The 6,644-nt window shown below is 45.6% G+C and overlaps 2 non-coding genes across 2 annotated transcripts; both read right to left on the bottom strand.

The window, feature by feature from the left end:
• Nucleotides 1–2,800: 2,800 nt before the first annotated feature.
• Nucleotides 2,801–2,873, bottom strand: trnav-cac (transfer RNA valine (anticodon CAC)). Its single transcript has one exon. It is a non-coding gene; the product is annotated as a tRNA-Val (tRNA).
• A 2,861-nt stretch (nt 2,874–5,734) lies between these two features.
• Nucleotides 5,735–5,807, bottom strand: trnav-cac (transfer RNA valine (anticodon CAC)). The gene has a single exon. It is a non-coding gene; the product is annotated as a tRNA-Val (tRNA).
• Nucleotides 5,808–6,644: the final 837 nt, after the last annotated feature.

The following is a 6,644-nucleotide window of genomic DNA, read 5'->3' as shown; positions in this document are numbered from 1 at the left end:
ACCTTTCGCCTTTCTGTTTCCGTTAACTCGTTGTTTCATGGGACTTGTTTAATTTTGGCTATGTGGTGAGCATGGACGAGATACACCGAAGTATCTGTTTCCACGCGGTGTAACCCGGTAACGTTGTGTTGCTTACACCTGCTTTAAAGAATTACGTTTTTGCGGAGCTTACCGTCGCAGTCTGTGGCAAAATCATTTAGTCTGTTCGACGGCTCACGGGAAAGGTTGCATTGTGAAGCACTGCAGAAACGAACGACTTCCTTACTTTTGCTCCGACTGACCATACTCCGTGAAAGTTTCCCAGATTCTCAGTTGAGGATTTTTGCAGCTGGAAGTTACCTCAGAAACCCTGTTAATTCGTAATGTATTGAGCGAATCGCAAAACAGAAAGCATTTAACACGGAACACAAACAAAACTGGAAAACCAAATGCATTTTCAGACACAGCGAGCATGAATGCTAAATGTGAGACAGTCCGGGGGCATGAGCCATAAAGTTATCACACAAATAACAACAGGGCAATTCCAAACTACTCTTTCAAACATACTGGAGCCTGAGTGCACCACCACTGCCCAGACAATGCTGCAAAGAGACAAAGAAAGAACATAATAAGAATGGGCCATAAAAAGTGAATTTCACCAATCACAGTCTCGATTAGATTACCTTTCCCTTTCGATGACTCCAGGACGGAAAAGGAGGAAGTGGGAGAAATTCAATAACATATGACATCGAAATACATTGGAACGATTTTCTCATTGGCCAGAAAACCAAATAACGACGAGTCGAGTCACCGTAGGACTCTGTTTCGCAACAACAGTCTCCATTCGGTTCCAGTAAAAGCTCAACTTGCCTGGAACAGAAAGCAACAGTGGAGCCGCTGGCGATTTTCCGCGCGGGAGGCGAACACGATCATGACAGCACAGACACTTTGGAAAATTCGGCACTTTCCCACACCGCAGGAAATTCCCCGGGAAGCAAACTCATTTTGCTTCTGTTTCAAACAGAAATGCAGCAGGGGAATGAAACAGCATTTAAACCAGCAGCTCCGCAGAAACGGCAGCGGTGGGATTCGAACCCACCTCTCGGGCGTGACGGGAGCCTTAATCCAGCGCCTTAGACCGCTCGGCCACACTAGCAACACGCGCGCGAGTCCATTTTCTTGCACTTCCAATTGTTTTCCTGCATAACAACAGATGTAAACTCAAGTGAAAAAGGTTCCATGATCCCTCTCCGACTCGCACAGCTGCTGGGATGTGCCCGTCTACAATATCAATTTCTCAGCAGTTAACGATAGCCCATCAATCCAGACAAAAATCACTGGTAAGCTGAGTCTATCTTCTCAGACTGGATTCAGAAACAAATGTATCTGTGAGTGCGTGAGAATATATGATCGGTTATGATTGGGTCAAATTACCATGAGCTACTTGACATTACTGCAATTTCGATTCTTGCTTTGCTAAATGATTTCACCCATTGCTCGAAACAGGACAACTTACACGTTTACACGGAACATGAAACACACCGGACTACAGGGAAAATGCACAAAGATGAGCAGGCCGTTTCCCAAATCATACCGTGCAGCATAGTTTCAGGCACTGTGTCTGTTTTGCAGAATAAGGTTCCCAAAGAATGTTCCATCCTAAAACCGGAGTTAGTATTACAATCCGAGAACGACAGATTACATTGTAAGGAAGGTCTGACCTCGGGGCCGGTGCGAGATGCCACTTTCCTTGCCTTTTACCTTAACCGTGCAATTTGCTGCAGAGATTATCACACCTGGACATGAGCCTCATGGATACCAACTGAGTTGGAAACCTGTGTGGGAATCGATGAGAAAAAAGCGACTCAATAAATTTTAACAAGTTCCATGGTGCTTTTTAGAAATGCAGTTTCTGTTCACCTCAATCCAAAAGGCAGTTTCTGAACATAGTAACAGAAGTCAAAAGGTAATTACCTCACCCCACCCCCAGTCCGGAAGAGGTGCTAACTGCCCTTGATTGCTGTTTGTTCATGATGTGAAGAGCTCTCACGCCTGAGTCACCGTCACGTCTCTGGTTGCTGAGTGAATCACAAAGAAGGACTTTCTCCAGAGCTGCAACTGCCTCACTTCCCCACTCGCCTTCCCCGTTTACATTTTCCTGCTCGTCAGTGATTTAAAGAAAACCAAATGGATGCGATGTCATTCTGTACCCTCTCTGTCGATTCCTCCGTTTCAGTTCCAACGTGGCTTAGATCTCGGGGCGCACCTTAATACTAGCGACGCTATGAAAGCACAGGTCCAGATGTTCCTCTGAGAGTGTAATTTCTTTCATTGCTGTTGCTGATTGAATGAGCCACTAACGTGTGAACTGCTCCAAAACATGATTCAGGACCTCTGGTGCCAATTCTCGCACGTTGAATAACGACAGACACCTTCCAAATGAGGTCTTTCAGAGACGACTTTGGGATACATTTGACAGACAGACTAGTTGAAGAATCCGTGGTGCACTGTGACACCAGCACATCAGCTTCTTCCCTGTCTTTGAACCGGGCCGCCTGCGCAAGGAATGCGAATGCGGTAATGCTTTTCGTGGAAGGATCAGAAGGGGGTAACTACACGCTCAAACAGAATGGCATATGATCAGAACGATGTTGGAGAAAAACTTTACAATGCTTTGCACGGTAATTAAATGGAATCCCATTGCATTGCACGACGAGAGAAGATTTATTGAAGCAAATTCGAAGGCAGGTTTGCACATGGGAAAGCAAGCAAGAAAGCTCCGTTCTTGTCGATGTCAAAGGCTGCAGTTGAAGAGCAAAGCAGTTTCTGCCCAGTTTCGAACTGGGGACCTTTCGCTTGTGAGGCGAACGTGATGACCACTACACTACAGAAACAAGCCGCGGTCGCGGCCGCTGCAGCTCAGTGGCATCCAACACAGAAAGTTGAAGCCATTCTACCTTTCGCCTTTCTGTTTCCGTTAACTCGTTGTTTCATGGGACTTGTTTAATTTTGGCTATGTGGTGAGCATGGACGAGATACACCGAAGTATCTGTTTCCACGCGGTGTAACCCGGTAACGTTGTGTTGCTTACACCTGCTTTAAAGAATTACGTTTTTGCGGAGCTTACCGTCGCAGTCTGTGGCAAAATCATTTAGTCTGTTCGACGGCTCACGGGAAAGGTAGCATTGTGAAACACTGCAGAAACGAACGACTTCCTTACTTTTGCTCCGACTGACCATACTCCGTGAAAGTTTCCCAGATTCTCAGTTGAGGATTTTTGCAGCTGGAAGTTACCTCAGAAACCCTGTTAATTCGTAATGTATTGAGCGAATCGCAAAACAGAAAGCATTTAACACGGAACACAAACAAAACTGGAAAACCAAATGCATTTTCAGACACAGCGAGCATGAATGCTAAATGTGAGACAGTCCGGGGGCATGAGCCATAAAGTAATCACACAAATAACAACAGGGCAATTCCAAACTACTCTTTCAAACATACTGGAGCCTGAGTGCACCACCACTGCCCAGACAATGCTGCAAAGAGACAAAGAAAGAACATAATAAGAATGGGCCATAAAAAGTGAATTTCACCAATCACAGTCTCGATTAGATTACCTTTCCCTTCCGATGACTCCAGGACGGAAAAGGAGGAAGTGGGAGAAATTCAATTACATATTACATCGAAATACATTGGAACGATTTTCTCATTGGCCAGAAAACCAAATAACGACGAGTCGAGTCACCGTAGGACTCTGTTTCGCAACAACAGTCTCCATTCGGTTCCAGTAAAAGCTCAACTTGCCTGGAACAGAAAGCAACAGTGGAGCCGCTGGCGATTTTCCGCGCGGGAGGCGAACACGATCATGACAGCACAGACACTTTGGAAAATTCGGCACTTTCCCACACCGCAGGAAATTCCCCGGGAAGCAAACTCATTTTGCTTCTGTTTCAAACAGAAATGCAGCAGGGGAATGAAACAGCATTTAAACCAGCAGCTCCGCAGAAACGGCAGCGGTGGGATTCGAACCCACCCCTCGGGCGTGACGGGAGCCTTAATCCAGCGCCTTAGACCGCTCGGCCACACTAGCAACACGCGCGCGAGTCCATTTTCTTGCACTTCCAATTGTTTTCCTGCATAACAACAGATGTAAACTCAAGTGAAAAAGGTTCCATGATCCCTCTCCGACTCGCACAGCTGCTGGGATGTGCCCGTCTACAATATCAATTTCTCAGCAGTTAACGATAGCCCATCAATCCAGACAAAAATCACTGGTAAGCTGAGTCTATCTTCTCAGACTGGATTCAGAAACAAATGTATCTGTGAGTGCGTGAGAATATATGATCGGTTATGATTGGGTCAAATTACCATGAGCTACTTGACATTACTGCAATTTCGATTCTTGCTTTGCTAAATGATTTCACCCATTGCTCGAAACAGGACAACTTACACGTTTACACGGAACATGAAACACACCGGACTACAGGGAAAATGCACAAAGCTGAGCAGGCCGTTTCCCAAATCATACCGTGCAGCATAGTTTCAGGCACTGTGTCTGTTTTGCAGAATAAGGTTCCCAAAGAATGTTCCATCCTAAAACCGGAGGTAGTATTACAATCCGAGAACGACAGATTACATTGTAAGGAAGGTCTGACCTCGGGGCCGGTTCGAGATGCCACTTTCCTTGCCTTTTACCTTAACCGTGCAATTTGCTGCAGAGATTATCACACCTGGACATGAGCCTCATGGATACCAACTGAGTTGGAAACCTGTGTGGGAATCGATGAGAAAAAAGCGACTCAATAAATTTTAACAAGTTCCATGGTGCTTTTTAGAAATGCAGTTTCTGTTCACCTCAATCCAAAAGGCAGTTTCTGAACATAGTAACAGAAGTCAAAAGGTAATTACCTCACCCCACCCCCAGTCCGGAAGAGGTGCTAACTGCCCTTGATTGCTGTTTGTTCATGATGTGAAGAGCTCTCACGCCTGAGTCACCGTCACGTCTCTGGTTGCTGAGTGAATCACAAAGAAGGACTTTCTCCAGAGCTGCAACTGCCTCACTTCCCCACTCGCCTTCCCCGTTTACATTTTCCTGCTCGTCAGTGATTTAAAGAAAACCAAATGGATGCGATGTCATTCTGTACCCTCTCTGTCGATTCCTCCGTTTCAGTTCCAACGTGGCTTAGATCTCGGGGCGCACCTTAATACTAGCGACGCTATGAAAGCACAGGTCCAGATGTTCCTCTGAGAGTGTAATTTCTTTCATTGCTGTTGCTGATTGAATGAGCCACTAACGTGTGAACTGCTCCAAAACATGATTCAGGACCTCTGGTGCCAATTCTCGCACGTTGAATAACGACAGACACCTTCCAAATGAGGTCTTTCAGAGACGACTTTGGGATACATTTGACAGACAGACTAGTTGAAGAATCCGTGGTGCACTGTGACACCAGCACATCAGCTTCTTCCCTGTCTTTGAACCGGGCCGCCTGCGCAAGGAATGCGAATGCGGTAATGCTTTTCGTGGAAGGATCAGAAGGGGGTAACTACACGCTCAAACAGAATGGCATATGATCAGAACGATGTTGGAGAAAAACTTTACAATGCTTTGCACGGTAATTAAATGGAATCACATTGCATTGCACGACGAGAGAAGATTTATTGAAGCAAATTCGAAGGCAGGTTTGCACATGGGAAAGCAAGCAAGAAAGCTCCGTTCTTGTCGATGTCAAAGGCTGCAGTTGAAGAGCAAAGCAGTTTCTGCCCAGTTTCGAACTGGGGACCTTTCGCTTGTGAGGCGAACGTGATGACCACTACACTACAGAAACAAGCCGCGGTCGCAGCCGCTGCAGCTCAGTGGCATCCAACACAGAAAGTTGAAGCCATTCTACCTTTCGCCTTTCTGTTTCCGTTAACTCGTTGTTTCATGGGACTTGTTTAATTTTGGCTATGTGGTGAGCATGGACGAGATACACCGAAGTATCTGTTTCCACGCGGTGTAACCCGGTAACGTTGTGTTGCTTACACCTGCTTTAAAGAATTACGTTTTTGCGGAGCTTACCGTCGCAGTCTGTGGCAAAATCATTTAGTCTGTTCGACGGCTCACGGGAAAGGTAGCATTGTGAAACACTGCAGAAACGAACGACTTCCTTACTTTTGCTCCGACTGACCATACTCCGTGAAAGTTTCCCAGATTCTCAGTTGAGGATTTTTGCAGCTGGAAGTTACCTCAGAAACCCTGTTAATTCGTAATGTATTGAGCGAATCGCAAAACAGAAAGCATTTAACACGGAACACAAACAAAACTGGAAAACCAAATGCATTTTCAGACACAGCGAGCATGAATGCTAAATGTGAGACAGTCCGGGGGCATGAGCCATAAAGTAATCACACAAATAACAACAGGGCAATTCCAAACTACTCTTTCAAACATACTGGAGCCTGAGTGCACCACCACTGCCCAGACAATGCTGCAAAGAGACAAAGAAAGAACATAATAAGAATGGGCCATAAAAAGTGAATTTCACCAATCACAGTCTCGATTAGATTACCTTTCCCTTCCGATGACTCCAGGACGGAAAAGGAGGAAGTGGGAGAAATTCAATTACATATTACATCGAAATACATTGGAACGATTTTCTCATTGGCCAGAAAACCAAATAACG

Source organism: Chiloscyllium punctatum, chromosome 18, assembly GCF_047496795.1.
Source record: "Chiloscyllium punctatum isolate Juve2018m chromosome 18, sChiPun1.3, whole genome shotgun sequence".
Classification (NCBI taxonomy): domain Eukaryota; kingdom Metazoa; phylum Chordata; class Chondrichthyes; order Orectolobiformes; family Hemiscylliidae; genus Chiloscyllium; species Chiloscyllium punctatum.
The sequence above is the reverse complement of the archived record's forward strand: the minus strand, read 5'-3'. Positions and strand labels throughout refer to the sequence as shown.